Genomic DNA, 24,113 nt, shown 5'->3' with positions numbered 1-24,113 from the left:
CATTTCTATACCACATGCTAACAGCTCCACGTACTACACCAGATCCCAGTAGTGTTTATGCATGGTCAAATTAAGTTGATGAAATTGCTCTGAAATAGTTACTTTCAAATACTTCTGGCACCTCTATGATATAGTTTCTCTTTATTTCTAATTTGCATAGCTAAGAAATTTGTTTGGACGGATATTTGAAAGGTTCATCGTAGAGATGATTTTTGTACCCAGCTTGCAAGCTCTTGGAAATAACAGGTGAGTAACTGCTGACATGAACTTCACCCGCAGTCATTTGAACAGCTCTGATGTGCAGTAATTTTTAGCATTATGATTTTATTCCCTCTTACAAAAAAATAGTGTCCCTCAGGTGGTCACAGAATCAAGCCCTCAAGAGAGGGCATTTAAAATTGCCCTGGAATGTACAGGCTCTGCTTCACCATTTGGTTGAATTTTAAACCATGTTTAAGGCAGTCTACACATACATGCTTTCCTGAATCATCATCACAAAAAAACACTAGAAGTAGCCAAGAAGGAAGTGAAGGACAAAAAGGTACATTCATGAGAAAAGGATATGTTTTTCCATTTGAGACGAAAGGCATTTCCACTTCTACTCTTACTTCACTTAGATATTATTAGAAAAATAATGCGTTTTTCTTATGCTCTTTACACAGTTACCGTGTTCCCAGTATCACTGCTTTCCTTTTCCTACCAGACACTTCAATCCAGCTATGATACATGTTTGTGCTATGCTATTAGGATGACATATCAGATCCTAACCCTGATACGCAGGAATGCGACAAGACCAATGCCGCACCCCATGGAGAGCTCAGACTTTATGGAACACTCTTTGCTCACTGGAGTGACAGCCACATGTCACCACGCTAAAGTGATGCCCCAACAAACGAGAGAGAGAGTGCACAGGGAAAATTACGTACAAACTCGACAAGGATTTGATTTTGACAGAACATCTTTGTTCAGTATTGGCATGTTACACAAACTTGTGTCAGAAATACAATTTTTGTGACATCCTTGTCTGTACCAACATTTGGAAAGTGCCAGCATCTTCCTGATGGAACATTGTATTCATCGGGTGAGGTTTCTGTGGACAGGATGCCGGTGCTGCAGGTGCCAGAGGGCTTTTGACACAGAAAAAAGGCAAATATAGAGGGCTTGTAATTTCACGTTCTTTTGCTCTGCTCTAACTCACTGTTTTCTCCTTTATAAAAAAGCTCAGAGTTTGCTTCAACTGCCACCTTGTAAAACCCTAAATAACCACATAAAATCTTTAATCCATTTATACTTAACATTCCACACTGCTCAGTTCAGGGTTTTGGGCGAGACCTACCCTCAGCCTTCAGCGATCTGATGCCCACGAAGGACTGGCAGCTTGAGCCCTGATGTTTTTAATTTTGAAGGAGAAGTGCGGCACATTATGAGTTCCTGTTAAAGGGGGCACTTTTTCACCTTAACCACCGGAAGCACCAGACTGAAATAGTCCCTTCATGAACTCTGTTACTTCTTTTTTTTCCAACAGCACCTTTCTCCCTGAAGAAGCTGGAAATTACAGATTCTAACCCAGTCCAACAGACACCACACCATGAAGATGAGGGTCTGTGCATGGCATGCCGCAGCTTGGGCATAAGCCACTTATTCTGCCTAGTTTCACCCAGTGATATACGTAGTAATAATGGATTAATTAATGTTTCTAGAACACTTTAAAAATGTGGATTTCTGTACAAGCACAAAGCAGATAAGGTTGGTACTTTTTTATAGCTCAGAGTCAATTTAAAATTAGAATTAAAGGAAAAGGCCTGGGAAACAAATCACAAAGGGTTATTTCAGCAGAGGAGCTGTTATCCCTGACTGCCTTCTTTGCTCAAAAGCTGCATTCGATCACATATTCTTTTGAATTATCCACTGCATTACTTGAACACTAAAATAAGAAATAAATACAGGATAAATAGTAGAGGGTTCATTTCAGATTGCGCTGATTCTTGAAGGTTGCAATGTGTAATTCCAGCTTTCTCAGTGAGAATTAATTATTCAGTACTGTAGGAAAAATTAATACAGGTCACTCAGAAAAAGTATACGAACAAATGGTAGATTATTTTTTAAAAAATATATCTCTAGTATATTTTGATTACAAATAGCTTGCCAGGGTTCTTTTCTTGTCTACAAAATTTATAGCTTCGGTTGTCTCTTGCTTAGAAGGCAGAAACATTTGTGTCACATGCATGATAAGGTTTCTCTTTCCCATCATCTGCCTCAGAAGCAAACTCCCAGCTTCACTGGAGCCTGACTTTTTAAATCCAGTAACAGTTTATCTAGATTTTGCTTGTGAATGATAAACATGGGAGGAGTAACATACTTATTTGGGGCTGACCTGTTCTTGTGGAAGCTGCAGAGGGTCACATCAAGTATTCACCGCAGCTTCCTCCTCATCTTGGACAACCTCAGCTCCACAAATTGCAGTTATCCATCATAGGATTTTGTTCTATGAAAAAAACCAAATAAATTTGAGAAATACCTTCAGGTACAGAGTCTGGAAGCAATGCAAACTGCGGCAAAGAGCATCTTTCCATCAACCCCTCTCAGGCCATCCTCTTCCCTGCCATGGGGAGCAGGGCTGGACCAGGGCAAGGCAGGAGCTGTGGCTTTCCCCTCCTCCAGGCCCACACTTTGAGTGGCATGGCACACGTTTCTCAATAGACATATTTAGCTTCCAGTCAATTATAGTTGCTCATCATTCCCCAGTAATTTCCAACCTCTCAGAAAGAATTACCACATTTATCCTTCACGATAGAAGCAAATTTCCTCTTAAGTTGCTAACTTGTCCATCTCAGTGAGAGGATCAGCTTTTCCAGCATCTATAAAATAATAAAATTATAATAAAAGCCCTGACAGGACCAAGGAAAATTCATATATATTCTATAGTTTTTCCATCTTTTCTCCTCAGCATTCTTTTATTCCCAGTGTGATCACCCGGAGAAGCTGTGAATATTTCTGAGAGCATCTCTATGTTGTGAGCATTACCCATTAAATATTCCCAAATCAATAAAGTTAAAGAAAATCTGTGATTTCTAAACTATATTTAAATGTATAAAACCTGGTTAAGGAAAAACTGTAAATTCCCAGTATGAAATATTTCTATTAAGCGCTCTTTGCTGCCAGTATATTTACATCATTCTCTGAATTGCAAAACATTTTTTTGCTATTTTCCCTGTAATATTTCATGCAGGGTGAAGGAACCCAGTGCTGCCCCAACCAGCAGTATTTTCTGTAGAAAATATAGAGAACAATATGTTTGTATAAAATTAGAATAAATAGAAACATACAGTAGGGCTGAAGAACAGTAAAATACGCAAATACTTTGTTGCTTCAAATTCTTAAGTCATTTACAGCCCATTCATTGTGCAGAAAGAAAACATAGTGAGTTCAACATCTCCCCTTAACCAAACTTATAGAAGTGTAAATATTAATGTGCTCAATATTACTTATTACAAGAATTAGTGATAATATTTCTGAACGATATCTTCATTGCTTACATTGGTACCTTTGACTGGCTGTTTGTAAACAAGTACCACATTAAATAGAAGTCAATTACCCTGTGTAATAATTCTCATATGTTCCTGTCAGTATCTGAAAGAAACCCTGAAAATTAACTTTGCTCTGGCATATCTTAATTAGAGCAGTCTCTTGGTATTCATCCCTCAGCTTGCATGCAGAAAAGGAGTTTACAGCAAGTGGAGTAGGAGATGAGAGAGTATTTTGCTCTCACGAGAGATAAACCAGTGCAGTTTCTGCAGAAACAAGGTGATTCACCAGCACAAAAAGAAAAAGCATCTGCCTTGGGCTTCCTTCTGCAGTCCTTCAGACGGGACACTTAAAAAATGCACAGCCTTGAACAGAGTAGTTTGACTGAGCTGGCCATGGATTCCTTCATAACTTCACATCAGTCATTTTCTCTGAAATATGTATTTTTATAAATATTTAGATTTTCATAAACACGGTCATTATTTTTTTTTTCTTAGGCTAATTTATAAGCACAGTTGCCACAGTTCCTGCAGCATCAACCAAGGTAAAAGGTTCTATATGCTCCAAGCAACACAGAGCTCTACCCACTACTGCTGATCCCAGTGCTCCCCAGTTTGCTCCCTCAGCTCCCAGGTGTTGTGTCTCAGTACATCTGGTCTGATTGACTCCAATGAGTCACTGGACAAGACCCTCTCCTTTCTCGCAGTCTTTAAAGCGTTGTTACTAGGTTAGCATAACCATCGTAGTTTGTGAGTCAAGAGCTCAAAGGTAAAATCCAAAATGAAGATAACAAAAATAATGAGTTAAGAAACCAGGAAAGAAAATTCTTCATACAGAAGAAACCAATAGTTCAAGAATTCTTTTCGTAGGATCATAACTGATCATCAAATCAAACCTTTTGATGCATATATGAGGTATAACATCTCCCTCAAAACCGGTACCATCAGAAAGCACTCCCATATAGGGGCACAGGTTGCCCAGGGAAGCTGTGGCTGCCCCATCCCTGGAGGTTCAAGGCCAGGTTGGATGGGCCTTGAGCAGCCTGTATGATTATATATAGCTGACATTGACCTTCAGAAGAGCCCTGTCCCCCTCTTTCATGAGTGGGAGAATCCTGAGGTCCCCAATCGCAGTTTGAATTTTCATTTCACACTCAAACCCATCTCAAAAACAGATCATCCAGGCAACCCTAAGAGTAAGCCACTGTGTCAGGTGCTAGGAATTGTCGCTAGACAAGAAGTTAACATTCGCTTGATGGTTATGCAATTTGTATAAAAAAAAATCGGTAGCAATTAGTACATCAATTAGTAATCAAGACAAACATTAACCTTATACCTTCTCATACAAGAGCTCTGTCTTCAGAAACACAAATGGGATAGTTCAGCCACAAAAGCTTTTTCCTCCTTGGACACTCACAGATCATTTGTTAACCATTTCCTTCTTCAAGAAAGGTGAACGCCTTTATGTTTTGTCATGGAGGAGCCAACCCATGGCAACCATGGGCATTGCTCGACCGGGATAGGGCCACAGTCTACAAGAAAAAAAGGAAGGAAAACCACATTGATCTGTATCATCATTCACTATTTTTTCTAAATTTTTACATGAAGGATATGTGGAAACAAATACTGTGTGGCTACTTGAGGTCAGAGCCATAATCTAACAACTGTGATCTAACAAAGTCTAATGAGAAATCAGAGGGAGCTGGGGAGACAGCTGGGAGGGAAAGGTGAAATCCCAAGGATGTTAAAATAGGGAAAAAAAATTCTCTTTGACCACCTCCTCTGCTGCCTTTTAAAAATGCTGCTTAATTACTGTATTCAGTCTGAATTTGCCAGGAAAAAAAAACCACAACAAATCTAAGAGCTGTGTTCATGAATTTGCAACAAACTTAATTGGTTAAATACTAATTATCTCCAAACTCTTCAGCCTGTGTCCGAGATACTGCAGCAGTAAGACTAATTAGCACATTAGTGTTAGATTATCTCTCAGCGGTTCAGACTGGCAATAAGATATCAATAGTGAGAAATGACCGATTTAATAGAACAAATTTAAAAGGAAAAAGAGTTGCTAGAAGCGAACAATTCTAGGATTTTCTTATTAGAAGAAAAACTAAACACAAACAAACAAGTGTGCTCACCTCTGCTCCCTGACTCACAGGGATGGTCCAGAGCAGGTTCAGGAAGGTCCTTAATTATGGACAATTTCCATTTGATGCAGGAAACTGATGTGTAAGGCTGAGCCCTAAAAAGAAGACCCAGTGCATCTTGCGATGACAAAGCCTCAAGCTGTCAGGAACTATATTTCTAGTATAAGAATCTACTGCAAACGGGGGCCTAAATGTGTGCTCCGGTGGGAGCTAATGTGAACATACTGTACTTTAAATGGAGAACAATGAATTGCTTTATCTTAGTTTTTTATTTAAAAGTTACACTTTTATCCCCATCCAATGGCAGCAAAGGATTTCTAAGCAGTTAAGGAAATTTTTAGAGCAGCCTACAGAATTTGGCAAAACCCTCAGCAAAGAATGGAGTGAGAACAGCTTGGAAAGTGCCTTGCCACATACTTTTTCCCCATTGAAGCCTTCGTATTAATCCAACTGGGAAAAGGGCTCTCATGGCAAGAAAAGCCATTGACATACCCAGGATTACTGTGTTATCTGAGGATCTGGTTTAAAGTATGGCAATTTATCTTTTTTTATATTCTCTACAGATATCAGTGATAGGGCTGCTGAGACAAACTTCCATCTCTCAGGAACAACCTAAACAAAAAAATACTGTCAGGAAAAGTCCTCTGTTTGTACTGTGAGGTCAGTCAAAAATCTCTGGAGAGCTCAGCCCCAGTGCATCCTTGTAAAGTATGAGGTCTTCCACTTACACTATTCAACTGCTATTCTCACAGATTTGGTAAAATTGATGTCCCTTTTTTCCTCCAAACTGATTTCAGCTGCTCCTATCTGACATTTGGTGGTATTGAGCAGTCATTCATTACTGCTGCTGTTTTGCACCTTCAAGAAATGGCACGTGAGTTTATCAATCACCGTTACCACAAGCATCCCTTTTAATTCTTTTCTTTAGAGGCTTATCTTAATTAAATCAGAGAATTGGGGAGATTGTGCCATATTTTCATAACCTTTGTGTCTTCATATGCATACCAATCACGCCACTGGTTTAAGTAGCCTTTTTTTTCTTCTTTACAGAAAGACAAAAGCAAATTCCATTAATCTTTCATTATATTCATTCTCATATTTTGGAGCACAGAGCAATTTGATACAAATGTCATCGTCTCCCTGATCATTATTCATTAACTCAGCCAATTTCACTTTGGTTCGGAGCTTTATTTCTTTGGGTTTGTTTCCCATTAAGGTTCACTATTTTGTAAACATTTTTCAAAAATTAACTTTTTTACCTGGATTATTTTAGTTTTCCCTATGTACTGTGTGGTAAGGCAACTAACAGTTAGAACTGATTAGATTAATGTCTGTGACCCCTTGCAGAGAAAACTCCTAAAGAATCAAGGAACAACATCCCATCCAAAGAAAACTGTATACACATTGTCCAAATATTTGATATAAATGCCATGGTTTGTACTTATTTCCCAGGAAAGGCTCTCAGGTTATAGATACATTTTCATCTTTTATTCTTGTGAAGCCTTATAAATGGATAAAACTTTGGAAATGCACAGCTTTGGACCTGGGAGCACTTGGGCATCTGTGGTGGTAAGCACGTGCCCTGCAGTTGGATTCCAACAGGATGATGGTCCAGACCTGCAATGGCCAAATGTAACAGAGTCAGGACACTTTACTTCAACAGCAGTTATTTACAGCCATTACACCAAGTGGGTTTGTGCAGCAGAGGTACAAGTCAAGATCAAAAAAAAACCCTGAAATAGATCCATAAAATAATACCACGGTCTTAGTATTTTAGGAATAATTTTTACATTATTATATTGGTTTCCTCTAACCTAGGAACTACATACAATCAGAGATCAGAATGGGCAATGGGGAGATAACATGGCTTTGAACTAATTTCATTTAAAATATATAAATAAATAATATTTCCAACATCAAGGAGGAAAATATTAACAGTTGTGTATCCGATTCTTCCAGCCCATGTGCTTCGAGCTTGATAAACAACACGAGGAGAGGCTCTTCTGCTTTAAACTACATGTTCACCTCAAATCCCCAATTGCCCGTGCGAATGGCAATGGTAACACTGGGTTGTTCTTTCCAGGATCTCAGCACAAAAACCTCATATCAGGAGGCAGCTCTTTGGAGAGTGCACAGGACTGGGGAAGCACTTTTGAGGCGCTGTGACATGAAATAAGGTTTTCTATTACTATTTTCCTGAGAAATGCAACTAATTAATCTCTACCTACATGAAGCCTCATTCCCTTTATTATGCCCAAGGCTGTCATTCTTATCAAATGGAGAGAAGCTGCTGTACAACTCTGTCCATTACGCTGAACAGCTATAGGTTAGTGGAGGCACAGGAAAAGGGACTCCCAAATGCAGCTGGAGTGCTCTCGCAAACAGAATAACCCCCTGTAAATAAATATCCTATACAAAACGCATAATTAACTCCTGTAAAATAGCATCATCAAGGCAGAGGTAATGCTGGAGTTGAGAAAACCCCTTGTTGCTCTACTCGCTGGGGCAGGAGGATGCTTTCTTTTACAACTCCTCATTTCATCTCACCCAATACCAAAACAGGAGAAAAATCAGGCAATAAGTCTATCAGTTTCCTTTCTGCTAATGAGGTTTTACAACACATTTTCTTCAGTTTGAATAATTGGGACTGTCGGCAGTGTAGGTCATCAGATATCCCATCCACCTCAGAAGGTTTACTGTAAAAGCCTCGAGTCATATCTGTTAAAAAGTTAATCAAGCTGAAATGTCATGGAATTTAATAACTACCATAGAAGAGGTTTAAGTTCAATATACCACTAATTATGTTATTTTCCAGCAGGAAATATGTCTTATGGTAATTAAATCAAGTACTGTTTTCAGTTATACTTTGCTATTTATTTTTGTTTACCCCAGTTTTCTCCTTCCTCAGTTTGGGAACAGCTCTAAAATTAATCAAGCCCTAAAAGTTAATCTAATTACATGCACACACAACTTTGCCTCAGGTGTTCCCTTGCTTCCTTACTGTCCCCAATTCGCCTTCATTATGAGACTTTATTTCCACCCTCCCAAATGTCCTGGGGGTGGGAGCTTTTACCTTTCAATGCGACATCTGAAATAGATTACTAACGGCAGCCACTGACATTTATAAGTATTTAAAATAAATATATTTGAATAACATCAAAGCACGAGAACAAAAAATAGACAGACTGCATTGTCTTTAAGGTGATAGACATCATAAAATGACATTTCCAACATTACCACTATCACACAACAGCAGGCACTAATGGTTTCTGGCAGCTTTAAGACACCAGAGAACTGTTTCACCACGAACGTACTTTTAATAGCAACCAGCTATTCACAGGCAAGTGTGAAACCTGTGCAGCTCTGTGAATTTTAAACAACTATATCTGATATTCGGAACAGAGTCAAACCCAACACTAAGCATGTGCAGTGTGAGTATGAAATACAGAGCAAGAGACAAAACCACAAAATCTATATCCCATTGATTGGAGATTCTGTGTTAAATACATTATTCTACAATGCAGTATAATAAAGTTGTGCTCTGTTTTCTAAGAAAACCCTCAATGCAAAGCACAGGATTCAGTTTAAATACATCTGATTAGAACGTTATAGTGCTGACTGCAGTAAAATAGCTATCTCATATGGGCTATCAGTGTCTTAATCAAGAAAAAAATACAACACAGAAGAGAAACTCCAAGGCAATAAATATTTTCACCTGTTCAACCAGTTTGAGAGCAAAGCAGCTCTTTCTGAAACCACTGCAGAGAGCTACAGAAATGGGATGGGAACAGCAATGGGAAGTGCCCTCTAGGCAGCCTTTGGCCTCAGTATCAGTGATGGTTATGTTCTTGGAGCACTTTTCCTTGTTACTTCTAGTTTTAAACACGGGTCTCCAAGAACATTTCCCCAGGGTGTGTTGTACAAGAGTTTAGCTTTTTCTTAGACCTTCCTTTTCTTCACCCCATCACACATGAGTACGTCCCTTTCACTCTAAATTTTGTTTGCTTGGATTTCACTGCTGTTGCACCATGCTCCTTCTCTGTATTGTGTCTCCTGGTAGGATCTGCCTTTCACATGAACAATACTCAGTTTTGTCAGTTTGTTTGCTTTAAAGCAGTGGGAATCGCTTTCACTATATTTGACCATGAGCAGAGGAAAACGGCCCATGCATTCATGTGAATTTGTCCTGCAGACTGCTGCCAATGTAATTCACCTCCCACATCCCCTACTACCAAAAAGTAGTTCTCCTCTGATGTTTGCTATTAAGCTTTTTGTCTTTCTTTCTTAAATCTTTTGGATTTTCTCTTTGCTGTACCCATGTACCTCAGGTAAGAATTTAAAATGTTCCTCGGTTGTGTTTTGCCAAAACCTAAACTTTCCATGGGGAGACTTCTTCTCATCCACTCCCGGAATGCTGAGGAGAAAAAGCCTTTCAAAATCCCCATTGCCTGGACCTCAGCAGACTACTCACATCTGACCTCCAGCTCCCACCAAGTTCTCAGAAAAGGCGAGTTATAATTCTTAAAAAAAACTCCTATCTTGGAGCAAGGAAAGTTCCCTTCACACATTTCTATCAGCTGTAAGAACACAAGAATATTATAGTCAAACACACAGATCTGAGGATGTTTTTCAGTCTTACCAGAAGCTTCACTTTCCTTTTAATTAAAAAGACCGAGGAAGTTAGTCCAGATGAATCTGAATTTATTCAACCAATACTGAATGGGCAAAAATCTCAGTATTGCTTCAAGTGAGCGAGACACCACAGCTAAGAAAGAATTGCATCCTCTTGAACCCTTCCTTTTCTTTCTCAATACAACATACAACGCAAAACTTAGAGTACCAAGAAGAAATAAAGGGAGAATATTCCTTAACATCTTAGGAACTGCCAAAACTTTTAAGATGTTTTATATATCTTAGATACATTTGCTTTATAGGAATTAATTTTTTCTTTTTTTTATTTTTTTTTTAAATGGAAATACCAATAGCAAAGAAATCAGCAAAAAGGGTTCTACAATTTGCTAGCTAATGAGAACACTACCTCTTAGCACAGGCTGAGAAATCATCGTTCAAGGGTCAAGTGATGAATCAATATGATGGTCATGAGCTGTGCTCTCTCAGTAATTACCAGGTGAGAACAAATCTGACACAACCCCAAATGCCAGCAAAGGCCTATCCATCTCTCAAAGCTGCCAGAAAAAACTTTTCACTGCTAGACAGTTTACAAAGTCACTTAACTTCGCCATAAAGCTGTTTTGCAAACACATTTCGTTGGAAATCCACGGAAATATCCAAATTGATATACTTATTTCTCTAAGCAAATTACCACTCTTTTCCTTTGAAATTTATTGGACATTATCTTCAGCGCAAAAGCATCTTTAATGAACAGATTATGAACATGTTGAGAAAATTCATGGAAGAATTTGCAAAGCAAATGAAAATCTGCTGGCAAAGAATGAAACTACTTTAAAAAATAATTAGTTTGTTATTTCCTTTAATAATTATGCTAACTTATATTCAAATTAGCTACAAGGCTGGGAATCTCAGCAAGGGTTGGTTGCCAAAACCCCCAGAGCTTTTGCCAATTCATCAAACAAGGCTGAAAAGCTCTTTTTTAAGAAATGAAATATAGATGCAGGAGTGCTGAACTACAACAAATTTACAGACCATTATAGATTATATACTTATTCTTACACAATCGTAGGACCGATAAATAATCTAACCTGCTATGTAACATGCATACAACACAACATATTAAAGGTAGGTATCCACAACAGCATTTTACCTTATAGTCTTCGTGCTAAAGGACGAGTTAAACCAGCCTCACTCCTGGTGAGGCTTCACAGAAAAGTTCTTCACAGAACTTTTCCCAGTTTCTTGGTGTACCAGATTTTCTTTTTTCTCCCACTGACTATCCGGATGAACAAGGCTGAACCAGAAGCAAGTTCATAATGAGAAAATGGAATTTAAATAAAGTGATGGATGACCAATGTCTGCGAAGAGAGAATCAAGGGACACCGAAGAGCCTGGCAAGTTGTCTGCTGAACCCAGCTGCAGCCTTCCCCTTGGCTTCAGGAGGGTTTTACATCACCTCCTAAGTGCCTCGTGCCAAAGGTTATTTTGCTACTTACAAACTCTAATAAAGATTTACGTTAAGCTGTAAAGCAAAAAAATGTTAGTACGTGATTATTATTCCCTTTACACAGAGTCAGACCGGAGACTATAAATCCAACATTTACATTGAAAAAAAATCATTGAAAATGGAAACCAATAAGATCCCAAACATCTTCATAATCAGCACAACTACATGCCCAGGAATCTCAGGTGAATTTTTAAGGGAAAAGCGTGAATCTATATCTTTGCAAGGAGAAAGTATTAAGAATATCACTGCTCTTTTTAAGGATGTTTTAAACTGCAGACAAGGATTTCTTCAGATACTTTTAGGCTCAGATTTAAGTGTCAAGGTTAAAAAGGCTCATTATTCCTTGTGTGCCCTATTCTATATGCTCAAAGTAGATCTGCTCAGCTGACACCTACAGAAGTGCAGAAGAGCTTCCATATACAGCAGTCCTGGGCATCAAAGACATGGAACTCAGCAGCTCTCTTCCCGAGGACCAAATTATTGTAAAACTACGTGCACTGGGCTAAAACACAAATTTCAGAAATACTCTGAAATTTCCATAGGTTGAGGAAGACAGAAACACATCCAAAAAAATATTTTCTTTGACCTTTATGCAGAGGTTGAGTTTGATGTCCTGCATAGGAGGGTGCTGGATGCAGATATCTTTCCATTTGTACCTGACCGGGGTTTGAGTTTAATGCTATGATAAAAAAAAACTAGTTCTCCTCCTAGTGCCAAAGGAATAGACCTACATCAGTATGGAAGAGAGGAGCAGCAAGTCTGCGTTAAATTTAGCTGGAGAATTATTTTCTGCAATATTATTTCCCGTGTTTCCTGCATCAGCTCTCTTGTCAAAGGGTGAATGGGGCAGTCATGTGCTGTACTGGGTGCTGGATTGACCTGAGGAACAGGAGAACAGGACACATGACCACCAGGGCAGGACTCCAACACCAGTGTCCCCCAGCAGTCAAGGACCTGAAGCCACCTTCAGCTGCACAACGACGTTACCCAGGAGCTTACGGCCTCTCAAGCACAAAAGATGGTCTCTCACGTACATAGGACCTGCCACATGGTAGATAAATATTAATTTGTTTTTGGAAAAGGACTGTCTGCATGAGTTCTTAAGAACAAGTAGATGTGATTGTGTGGGCCTTTGCTGCAACCGGGACTGCCCCAATCTCCATTTCACCATCTGCTTTCATGAATGGCACTCATACAACGAAACCACTTCAGGAGATGCAGCACATCTCTACTGTTATATGCAAGGCAAAAAAAAAGACAATTAAGGGAACAAGGCATAGCAGGAAAAAGCCCTTTTTTCAGTTAATTAATTTTTACATTTTCTCAGCAGTATTTATTAAGAAGACAATCTCCCAAGAGGGCTTCAGGAGCACCACCAGCCTTGTGCTACAAAATCCCAGTACACAGCATGGAAATTTTTGTAGTGGAGCAGGGGAGAAGGACCAGAGTTGTCAAGTTCTGACTCAGAGATTTTCAGATAATTATGAAAAGTGGTCATTGCTCTCTAAAAGAAGAGATATTTAAAATTCAAATCTTAAATATCAGTGAATTTTTCTCTCTCTCCTCTTTACTCTTCTGCACATTTATTAAGTATATTTTATGAATACTTCATTGGAATCTCAGGAATATTTTCTCTCGACTAAAGTAAAATACTCCATGCTTGGTTTTATGTAATGTTATGACTAGTTATGCATTTAGACCATGGGTTTATGTTTAGAAACAGCATTTTTAATAGAAATTTCCTTAGATGAGTGGTTTACCCTCATGCAATTTTTTAAAATTTTATTTTCAGTTCCAAAATATTATAACCTCTTCCTTAACATGCAGTGGTATTGGTATGACATGTCATTTTTTCTCCATAGAAGACTGCACGATGCTACAAGGAAGATGTACTTATTAGGAGAATATTATTGGAATTATGGGTACTTTTAGAAATGTTTTCTTCAATCTTTTGTGAATATTTCCATGAAAATCTCTGAAAGTATCTTGGAATGTTTCACTGCTATCTCAGTGCTTTCAATGCACAGAGAGCATTGTCAAAGTTTAGTAACTTTGAAAATTTTTATGAAAATTCACATAATGGGATTTTCAAAGTACGTTTTGCCCCAAAGTACAAAATAACCTGTATAACTCTAATTACTTCTATCCCTGCCTGTTCATCTGTCATTTGGGGTTTAATGTTTGAGAACACAAAAAGCCTCTGTTTGAGGGGGGGAAAGGAGAGGTCCGCTGCCTTGACTCACTAAAGCTTTGCTGGCCCACCAAATTTCAGAGACGAGATCCATTTTTGATCCACCTACAATGATTCCACAATAACAGCAGTAATTTTTCCAGCATATTTGCTTTCTCTTCTTGCATTTCAAATGCACGAATCTGAACCTACCTGGCAGCTGAGCAGATATTGGTATCAGACGAGCAAAGGGAGATGATGGCCACAGATTCCCTTCCTGTCTGCTGGAGCAGTTGGACAAAGATTTCAGCGGCCACCAGCAGCAGGATGCTAGGAAGAGGGTAAGAGATTGCATCTGAGCTGCTACAGCCACTGCCAACGGCATTTTTAAATGTTATGGGATTTTTTTTTCACGAGCAAAAAGATGCCTGGGTACTACAAAGCCTGTTTCAGAGTTGCCGTGATAAAAGACTGAGGACTGCATCTCACTCACGAGTGTGCTTTATAGAGCTGTGAAATGCCATGCTATCAGTGCTGTGAAAATGATGGCCTCAAGCAGAGCATTGATCAAACAGGAGAAAATTTAACTTAAGCACAGCCTGTTGTTATGCTGCTCAAACTTGCAACAGAGCTAATTCTTGAGAGGGAGAAGAAGGGGGTATATCTTGGGTGGTTTGCGGAGGACCTATCAGTTCTGACCTAGCCAACACTTCAGATGGTTTCCCACCCTCACTTCAACAGTGTGGACACCTTCCACAGGATGTGAGGAGAGAACCCCATGCTCATTCAACAATTCATCCACAAACACCAATGCCACAATAAGGAACTCACCGTCTTTCAAATTGGTCTTGGAAAACATGTTTTCTTGCCAGTGAATATACACAACAAATTGCATCGCGTGGATGTCCACACATCGACTGCGCACTGCAGACCCTTCCACCGCAGATGATGAGGCTAGGTACAGACTCATTGCTTGGCATAACGAAGCTTCAAATTCTGCTGGGGGCTGAAAACCTATCAGTTTTCATTTCCATAATGTGTTGGCATATTGGGCCTGTGCTGCCAACACAACAAAGAAAAGCAGGATCCAATTTGACTGTGCATATATCTGTAACGCTGTGAAGCCACAATAACCCTCACAGTTAAAATCCGGCAAGGGATAGTCTTTCTAAGTTTTCGTGCAATGCAGATATGACTCCTTTTTATACAAAATTGAATTTGCATAACTTGCTGGATGTTGCAGCCTTTTCATGGTTTATATATAAAACCACCTTGTCTCTTCAATAAACCCGATGTAGTATCAATGTCCATGAATTCTATTGAATTAGACAATTTTTTTTCTTAGACTAATAAGTACCAGAAGTACTGTAATTTTTATGACATACTCAAGTTTTGATTTTAAATTCTAAAGAACTGAACATTGAATTAAGTTTTGCATTTAGTAAATCCCATAACTGGTCGTATTAAGTCTACGGAGGTCTGACTATATTGCTTTAAAGAACCAAAAGACAATCATTGGCAAAAAGTCATTTTAGCTTTAGTGTTCCCTGGTTACACAGGGCTGTGTTATAAAAGAGACTAGGATGCTTTTACTAGTTTTCTCTTACCTTGATGTCAAGGCTATTGGAATTCTCTACAGCCACACATTTTATGACATAATGTTTAACATTCAACACAGACACTAAACAAAATAATTTAAAGAGGTGATACGGTACATCATTCTGTTTCTCCTTCCATTAATACAGCAAGGTTTGCTTATAATATAAACCATTTTAATTAGACAATAAAGTCATTGTTCTGACTCCCTGGAGCATCTTAGAATCACAGTAATCTTAGATTTTGAGAAGTATTGGAGCAACAGCCCTGATAAGGAGACGTTTACCACAAAGCACTGCAACCTCCCCTTCCATATTCCTTCCTTTCCTTTAGAGCAATAGGAAAATGGATCCAAGATGAGATAGATGATAGAGCACAGTGCAATGATTCTGCAGCCTTGAAAGGTTTCTGTAGTTGACACTGCTGACTTTCTCCACCTCACATTTAGCCAAGAGCACTGTGTCAATTGAATTTACTTCAGCATAGCTGGTTACCAAAATATTCTCCTGTAAGATAAAAAATTCTTCAACCACATAGCTCATACACTGCAATATTAATAAGTTATCTTTTCTTTCAGTAAAATGTTCTCCATGCAGCATCACTGGCAAATTTTTACAATTGCTTCAATAGAGAAAAAAAGAAATAAATATATTCCTTACAAAGTCAGGAGAAGTTTCCAAGATGACTGCATACAAAGAGTCCCAGTACTGAGCTGGTGTAATTTGCTGCAGCTTCACAGTGTCCCAAGGCGCTGCCAAGCTCCGCAGGTGCTGGGAACTCAGTCAGGAGCTGCACCCTCCCAGCTTTATAAGAAGTCAAGAGTTTACAACCTGGCGAAGAACATGTCCTTTAGAAAGAAATAAAAATGACATCTGACAAAATTTCTGACTTATCTGAGAAACAGGTGACTTATAATTAAACTCACCTTCTTTTTTTTTTTTTTCTCAGCTAAATAGAGATGGATTGAAACCAACTAATAAGCCCTTGAACTGCTAAAGAGAAATAAGCTCAGGGTCAAAATCTGGGAGCAAATTTTGCTGTTGAGTCCTATTTCTAGCTCTGGACTCTCTTCAGCACTGCTCCAAGACCAGAGTGCACAGGGCTGCCTGGCAGAGATGCTCACTTCATGAAGATGGACAAAACAAAGCTATACTAAGGATAAACTTAAAAGACATTTTTCAAGTGTTTGCCTCCTGCACTCTTTTTAGTAACAACTTATGACTCCAGCAGAGGTGCACAGTTAAACAGTAATGAAAGAAGAAACCTTCCAGGCAGAGCTTTCTGTAACTACAGAAAAAAATCAATGAAGCATGAAGAAATCCAACACCACCACATCCACAGCAGGGATGGAAAAGCCCCAATTTACAAACCTCTACCACTTCCTTACCTGGGCCAGTGTGAGACCATCATAATTTCCATGCAGTGGCCATATACAGCCAATGGATTCATAAATGTTTAATAATAGACATGGTGACATTTATATAAATATCAACATTCTTTTCATAGAAAACATTTCCTTACAATCCTGAAAAATCAGTTTTAAAGCCCTCAGTAATTTGTAGTGAAGGGTGACTTTTTCAGGTATCCATTGGATCACAATTTGAATGCATCCAAGAACATTCTCTGTAACAAAGCAGCTGGCGTGAAACATGCTAAAATTGAAGGTGTGATGAAAAAATAGCAATGAACAGGAAATTTTATGACATGCCTGAAAATAAATGTTTTGCAGAAAAAGGAGTTTCAGCAAACTTTAAACGTATTTTTCACCTGGATTGTATTTCAGGGAGTACTTTGATGAATATCATTGCATACAGTAGATCTGTCAGTGTGTGCAGATACAAATCATGAGCCTTGTTGGTAGTGGGGATCTGAGATCTCCAGTTGCCTCCAGCAGATGCCGGCCTTTCCCACACCAGGGAAGAACCAAGTGTCTTGTTATCTCCAGCTCCTGGCACTTTTTGCCGTGTGCTGTGTATCATACAAAGCTGTTTAGCTGCATTTTTGCTGAGGATTTCCAGCAAACACCAGCAATCACAAAATCCCAGCTTGCAACACCTCAAAACCAGCCCTGCTTGGCCCTAGGGAGTCCAGGGAGCATTTGACCACCCTTCTTGCACTTTGTGCTGTGTGAGAGAGCTCAAGACGAGAGGACAGCCTGCTGCCAAAAGGCCTGAAAGGTTTTTATTCCTCCTTAGTAGCCATGGCTGGAGCTGGGCTGCCTCTAGCCTGTATCCAGCACTCACGAGAGATATATGGTCCCTCACACACCCTTTCACTATGTCAAAGTCTTGGTCCCTTGGTCCTCCATGCCTCCAAGAGCCCCACATCCTACCCAGACCCACTCATCTTTATGCGGAACGTGGCAGAGCTGATAATCTTTTCCATCTCTTGCCATGACGTCTCATAACACCATCCAGAAACTTGCTATGTTTCCTGCAGGAAAGTAATATTACTTTACTTCAGCAGGTAAGAAGTTAACTGTTGGTCTTCACATCAGCTGTTGAAATCTTACCAAAATGGGAATGTGCCAACATCCAGCTTTGCTGGAAGCTCACAAAGACAAGCAGGACAGTTCTCATTAAAAACACAAAGCCACTGTACCTGGATTTTCAAGAGTGACCGTTCTCCTCGATTGTCCGTAGTGTTAAGATACTTAAAATGAATTTTTTTCAAAGGATCTTTCTAATTGAATTGTTGAGACCAGAAGCTTTAAAAGATCACCTGTTCCTTTGGAAAGTGCACGTCTTCTACTTCCTTCACCAAGTCTCTATAAAATACCTTGCAGAACCTACAGAATAAAACACCGGGAGAGAAAAAAGCAAAATAAAGTACACTGAGTTAAGTCCAAACGACTGGAGCGCTCATCTGAGCAAGTCTGCTCAGTAAGGATATATAATAGTATTTTTCTACAGTCACTGTTGCAACTATAATCACTTTAAGGAAACATAGATCCCTTCCACATGGTTAGTCCCAGGGAAGCTTGAAGCAGAGCACAGAGTGATAGCTCATTACTGCTAAGGCAAATGAAACCCTGCTCGCTCTCGCTCCAGTCACAGCTTCACCTCGTCTGTCCCTGGAGGAGGCACTTTTATGCAGAATGACTTCAAGAAGCTCTTGATGTGCACTTGTTGAGTCAGATTCTGCAGTGATTTTAAACGGGGTTTATTCTTGGGAAACTTTCATCTAAATCACGAGCCATGCAGCTCACCTCTTATGTTATCAGCACGTGCTCTCAGCAGCAGAAGCTTTTGTCAGAGCTTCTCAGCTGTGGGGAAAATGTATCGTACTGTGAGAGAGCCTCAATACAACGAGCACTGCCTGGACAAGAGCATCTCCTACTGGGCTTGGCCATGGGCAGCCAACACAATCCTAAAAGCAGCATGTGCTTCCTGACCTGACGTAATTAGTAGCACTTTCATTAAAGGAGTGAAGAGGCTCCAAATTAAAAAATCACAAGGTTCATCAAAAAGGTTGACAAAATCCTGCATCCATGAAGTGACACACAAGTGAGTCTTAAGTAGGCACAGCATAAAATTCCCACTCTATCTTAACGGTCGTCTTTTAGCCACCTCCACCCTCTTCATCCAGTTATTGGAAGATAAACTTAGGAAGGTGTCTGCGGGAATACCCCGTGCCACCGAGCCTGGGGCTTCTGCCCTGCACTGCTGACTAACTAATAAAGACTTTTATTTAGCAAGTAACATATTTATGAGAGCTACATTAAATCCTGCCAAATGAGTTAAAGCACAAAGCAAGCTGCTCTGTAACCATAAATTCCTGCCTTCTTACAGATGATAAGCATTATTTTTTCCAAGCAAGCTTCAGCATCGCATTTCACTGAACCCAAACTAAAGGTATTTTAAGTCAATGTTTTAAACTTTAGAGAGACACAGTAGCACTTATCCTCAAATGGTTTAAATGTTAATTCCTTTGCTTGAGCTGCTCATTCTTGTTGCAACTTTTACAGTTTTTGAACAATTAGAAGAGCAAGGTGCTCTCAGGTTAAGTTTTGAAGCAAGAAGTACTGTAAGATTATATAAGATTACATGTTCATATTTCCTCTTTGCTTGTCATCCAGCCTTTGACCCCACAATCTATAGGTATTACGTTCTATTTAAAGATGCCTTCATAAACCAATACCTTTTATGCTTCTGACACTGGGCTTGACGCAAGGTTTTATTCCCCAGCCTGCTACGCTCAGCACCATGGATCTCCAATGCTCAAAACAGTCCCACTCACACCTCCAAATTTAGCATCCCGATCTGCCCCATAATCCCCCAAGCCCAGAGGAAAACTTAATTTCACCTGTCCCAGGGAGAAGAAAACCCTGAGTAGGGTATGGGATAAGATTTTGTACTTCTTTGTCCCCATCCTCCTGCACTCTTGCCTATAGGTTGATAATGGGACCGGGCAGGGTGACCGTGGCTCTGCTGCCACTGGCCATTGGCGTCTTTCAAGACAGACACTCATTCTATTTCCCTTCATTACAAGATTATTTATAAAGGAGAGAGGAGAAAAGCGTGTCCCATTTTTCTGGAACAAGAGGATGGATGAGGCTCCTACTCCACATAAGGGAGAATTTGTGCATAGCTCGGAAAGGACATGTGGAAGCACGTGGATATTTCTCCAGCTTCAGGTCATTACATGCAGGTTTCAATGCTATTCCAAATACAAGGACTGGAAGCAGAAAATAACTTTTCACTAATTTTCAATTCAGGTATTTCTATCAAGCTGTGTGATTTTTTTATATTTAAGAAGATATTGTTCTCCAAGTGTTTTCCAGAATCTGTAGTAATACATATATCCCATCTACCCAATTCAAGGATAAAATCAAATCGGTCTTTATCTCATGCTCATCCCAAACCAAGTCATACCTGTTAAAGATGAAGTTTTTCTTCAACTACAGTATTAAATTTTATTATTTAGCCCCAAATTTGAGGGACCTGACGTGCTACTCACAGATCAAGGGACATCTATGAAAGATGCTGTCCTCAGAAAAATCTAGCCACGTGCCAAGCTTTTTGTAATGAAGACATAGTGAGGCCTCTCAAAACCCACTTTCAGATGTAGATGTGGAATATCCAGTGACGGGATTTTTTAGTTTTTTAAAAAAAAAATTCTTCCCAATCTTATATGGTGAAAACAAGCTATTTCACAAAGGTTTGACACCACTGTGAAAAATCTTCTGTGAAAGTTTAGAGATGCTCAAAGAATGTTCATTAAACACAAACAAAAAACATGCAGACTCCTCTGACACTAAGGAATTAATATTGTTATCTTTAGATAAATGTCTGAGTAAATATTTTCCTCCCATAAAAATAAGATCAATGTTTAATTTTCTTAGTATATTTTACAGAGAAATTTACAGCTTTCACGAGTCTAAAACCTCATCTATCATTTTAACACAAGAATAAATCACGTGCAGCCCATTATCAGCACTTTGGAGGAAGGCATTGCATGGACTGCTATGGTACAGACTGGGATAATATTATCACTAATAATGCTGTCTTAGAAATCTCTAAATGAAAGTACATGATGGAAGCACACTGCTATAAGCACTCTATCACAATAACATTTTGCAACGCTGTGGGCAGTGCTATCAAATTAAAAACACGCACTAAATTCTATTATCTGTCAGTTTATTTAGCAATTTGCAGCCTGCAAACACAGCATGCTTGTAATTCATTAGGAAGAACATAGCAAAACCACCAAAAAGATCTGACTTTATAATTGTGGTGTAAAAGCCGAACAAAAAAATCCTTATGGAAAATAAAGCGCTTTGCCCCTTCCTCCCAAGCCTGAGGAAAATTTTGATTCAGGTAAGAAATTTGCGAAGGACTTGGAAAATCTTTCTTCTGATGCTATCGCCAAGTCCTCTGCTCCGCAAGCAGCTTTATAGCAACCTACTGAGAGCATGAGTGGCAGCTATCTCTAAGCCAGGTATTCACAAGAAATCAGAGATCTTGGCCCATTTATGAGCTACATTGTTTGTCTGGGTAGAGGAAGCCGAAATGCCAGTGAACGGGAGAGAGCTACTGAGAAGAAGGAAGAATTTTGAAAGAGGTCTCCCCTCAAAAAAAATTATCTGCTGTTGCTCTGATCTCTCACTGGGTTTCCCAATGATTTTCCTCAATGATTTTTCCCGTTATTGGTTCCAATGGATCCAGTGCCAGCACAGTAGTGTCTAGTTCCACCACCCAGCCCCACCCCTTCCCTTTGGGCCCAGAGAAATTGTGCCAGCAAAGATGGACCTCTGGTATTGGAAAATAATGGAAGACTAGCAAGGAATGTAAACAGTCGAGTGACTTGCAGCTGGGGGGTTGAAAAACACATATATCATACTAATTGTTGCTTAGCCTTGTGCGCTTGACAAGTAGAACATCCATGTGTAGATAACATATGCCTGGGATAAACTGAGAGGAACCCTATGGAATCTGCTGGTGATCCCTGCCCTGCTGTGGGAAAGATCATAGCACAGCAGTAAACTACACTTGTGCAAATCCCTGATATAGAAGTAAAAACAGCAGGTTCAGTAACTCTCTAGCCAAGATCGAGCTCTGCAGAGCTTACGTCCCCACTTGTGTGCCTCCGCCCGGGTGCTGCTTCAGGGATCCCTCAGTTCATGAGGTAATGAAACTAAGTTTACTTTGCATTTCATCCATGGTTTTGTGTTTTTTTCCTGTGTCCTGCCTATGCTGGCTTACACACTTGATGCAAAAAAAAAAAAATAAAAATGATAATTTGTTAACCACTCCCCACCAGTTAATAATAAAAATGAATGCTAAGTTATCCAAAGTAATTGCCTTTCCTTCATTCCTATTACTCAACTCTAAATTGCTGTGAACTATTTGTGTAGAAAAGGCACTCTGAAGGCAAGATGCTTTGAATGAATTTGGTGACCCATCAACTGTTTCAATTATATGATATTTGTCACATTGAAAGTCATGAATAAACATGTCTTAACAATGTTAACATTTTGCACCATTGTTCTGTTGGTGCTTACATTCAATACGTCCTGCAGCAGAACGAAACACAGCTTAAGCCACTTAGCCACGGTGCTTTACTTTCTATCTACTTTGTAGCTGTTTGACCCCAAACTGATTACTGTAGAGCAAATACGACTGCGTAATTGGAATAAGTGTCTGTCTTGTTCACGATTTGGCAAATACTACAGTTCACCAACTGTCCAAATTAAATGTAGGTATTTTGGCAAATCACTGTCTAACAGCTGTTCTGCCCAGCGTCATGAAGTCTCGATATTGATATGCATTAAAAACACTTCAGTTTATGTCTGCTCCAATTAAAGCACCGGTACTCATCTTGGATTTCACAAAACTCTGCTACAACTGTGCACAGAGCTGCAGCCTCCAATCCTGTTTATTATTACCTGTGAAAATGAGGAGTCATCTTTTTCATTTGTTAAGGTCAAGGAACTCCAGGATGCTAAAACGTCAATTCATAAAAGACAGATGAAAAACACAGTTAGCAGGGCAGTATTTCAGTGAGAATGGATGGGGAATTGAGGAGCAGTGCCTTCAGCTCTCAGATCATAGAGGTCTACTGTAAGGGTGGTCTACACAAGGTGCCCGTCCCTGCAGCACTCACCAGGGTGGGGGCCAGGTTTGGGTAGGTCTTTCTCCCTTCAACACTTCTCTTCTTGTTTGAATCTGCAACAGGATCTACGCTGAAAGTCAGCTTCGCCGGACAGTGGTGATCACTGGAGGAGATCTGTAATCCACTGTAATCCACTGATGCTCAAATCCTGTGGTCCTCCTGCCATGGTCTCCTCCCAGCTGCTCCTGACCTCATACTCCCTGAGTGCACCCTCTGCACAGCAAAGCCAAGCATCCCATGGGACACCATAGAGCCCAGTCCCCCTCGGAGTCTTGCATTGTTGGCACAGCTCAAGGGATGTAATCCCTATGAAAGACTGACAATATTACGCCCTGTCCCTGGAGGTGTTCAAGGCTGGGTTGGAGGAGCCTTGGGCAGCCTGATTTAGTGGGCTGTCCCTGCCCATGGCAGGAGGGTTGGAACTGGATGATCTTTAAGGTCCCTTCCAACCCAAACTATTCTATGATTCTAGTATTTTTACTGTTGGATCAGATTTATTGCACAGAAACGCCTCGTGATCAACGAATGCACCACATCAGTTTTTTACTTCTGCTTCAGGCTACAAACATTCATCAGAAAACAAGAAATTGCAAGAAATTCATGATCTGCAGCATATTAGGAATATACACATTGTAATAGCTCCTCGTTAATGTCCTTGTAGCTTTTGTTTGTAAATACGTGCTGTTTTCCTCAATCAACTGAACAGCAGGGAGCAGCCCTGGGCCAAGTCAGTGCCTCTGCAAGGAAAGGTTCATAAAGCCCTTCCTGCCTTTTAGGAGTGTGAAAGGAGATGCACATGTTCATAAGCCAAAGAGCTATGTCCAGCCTCAGAAAGCCCCATAAGCAGCCAGATCACTTTGCACCTTTCTTCCTTAGGGCTTCCACTTGCACACTCAGGACTCTACCAAAAAAAAATCAAATTC

General features: G+C 39.8%; 2 long non-coding RNA genes across 18 annotated transcripts in view; both read right to left on the bottom strand.

Annotated features, from left to right (window-relative positions):
* Nucleotides 1-14,311, bottom strand: part of LOC128852689 (uncharacterized) — a 101,668-nt gene extending 87,357 nt beyond the window's left edge. For 10 of the 17 annotated variants that reach the window (XR_008450665.1, XR_008450662.1, XR_008450666.1 and 7 more), the window contains exons 1-6: nucleotides 14,194-14,308; nucleotides 11,454-11,661; nucleotides 5,663-10,248; nucleotides 4,861-5,056; nucleotides 2,774-2,858; nucleotides 2,375-2,485 (exon numbers count right to left, since the gene is read on the bottom strand). This is a non-coding gene — a long non-coding RNA (uncharacterized LOC128852689). Of the gene's footprint in view, nucleotides 1-2,374; nucleotides 2,486-2,773; nucleotides 2,859-4,853; nucleotides 5,057-5,662; nucleotides 10,249-11,453; nucleotides 11,662-14,193 lie in introns of all 17 variants that reach the window. The other 7 variants (XR_008450672.1, XR_008450673.1, XR_008450669.1 and 4 more) reach the window with 7 other exon arrangements.
* A 506-nt stretch (nucleotides 14,312-14,817) lies between these two features.
* On the bottom strand, nucleotides 14,818-16,400 carry LOC128852743 (uncharacterized). Its single transcript, XR_008450776.1, has 3 exons — nucleotides 16,236-16,400; nucleotides 15,863-16,082; nucleotides 14,818-15,039 (listed from the first exon to the last, which is right to left on the bottom strand). It is a non-coding gene; the product is annotated as an uncharacterized LOC128852743 (long non-coding RNA).
* Nucleotides 16,401-24,113: the final 7,713 nt, after the last annotated feature.

The sequence above is a fragment of the Cuculus canorus genome, chromosome 7 (genome assembly GCF_017976375.1).
Source record: "Cuculus canorus isolate bCucCan1 chromosome 7, bCucCan1.pri, whole genome shotgun sequence".
Classification (NCBI taxonomy): domain Eukaryota; kingdom Metazoa; phylum Chordata; class Aves; order Cuculiformes; family Cuculidae; genus Cuculus; species Cuculus canorus.
This window is presented reverse-complemented; position numbering and strand designations above follow the sequence as displayed.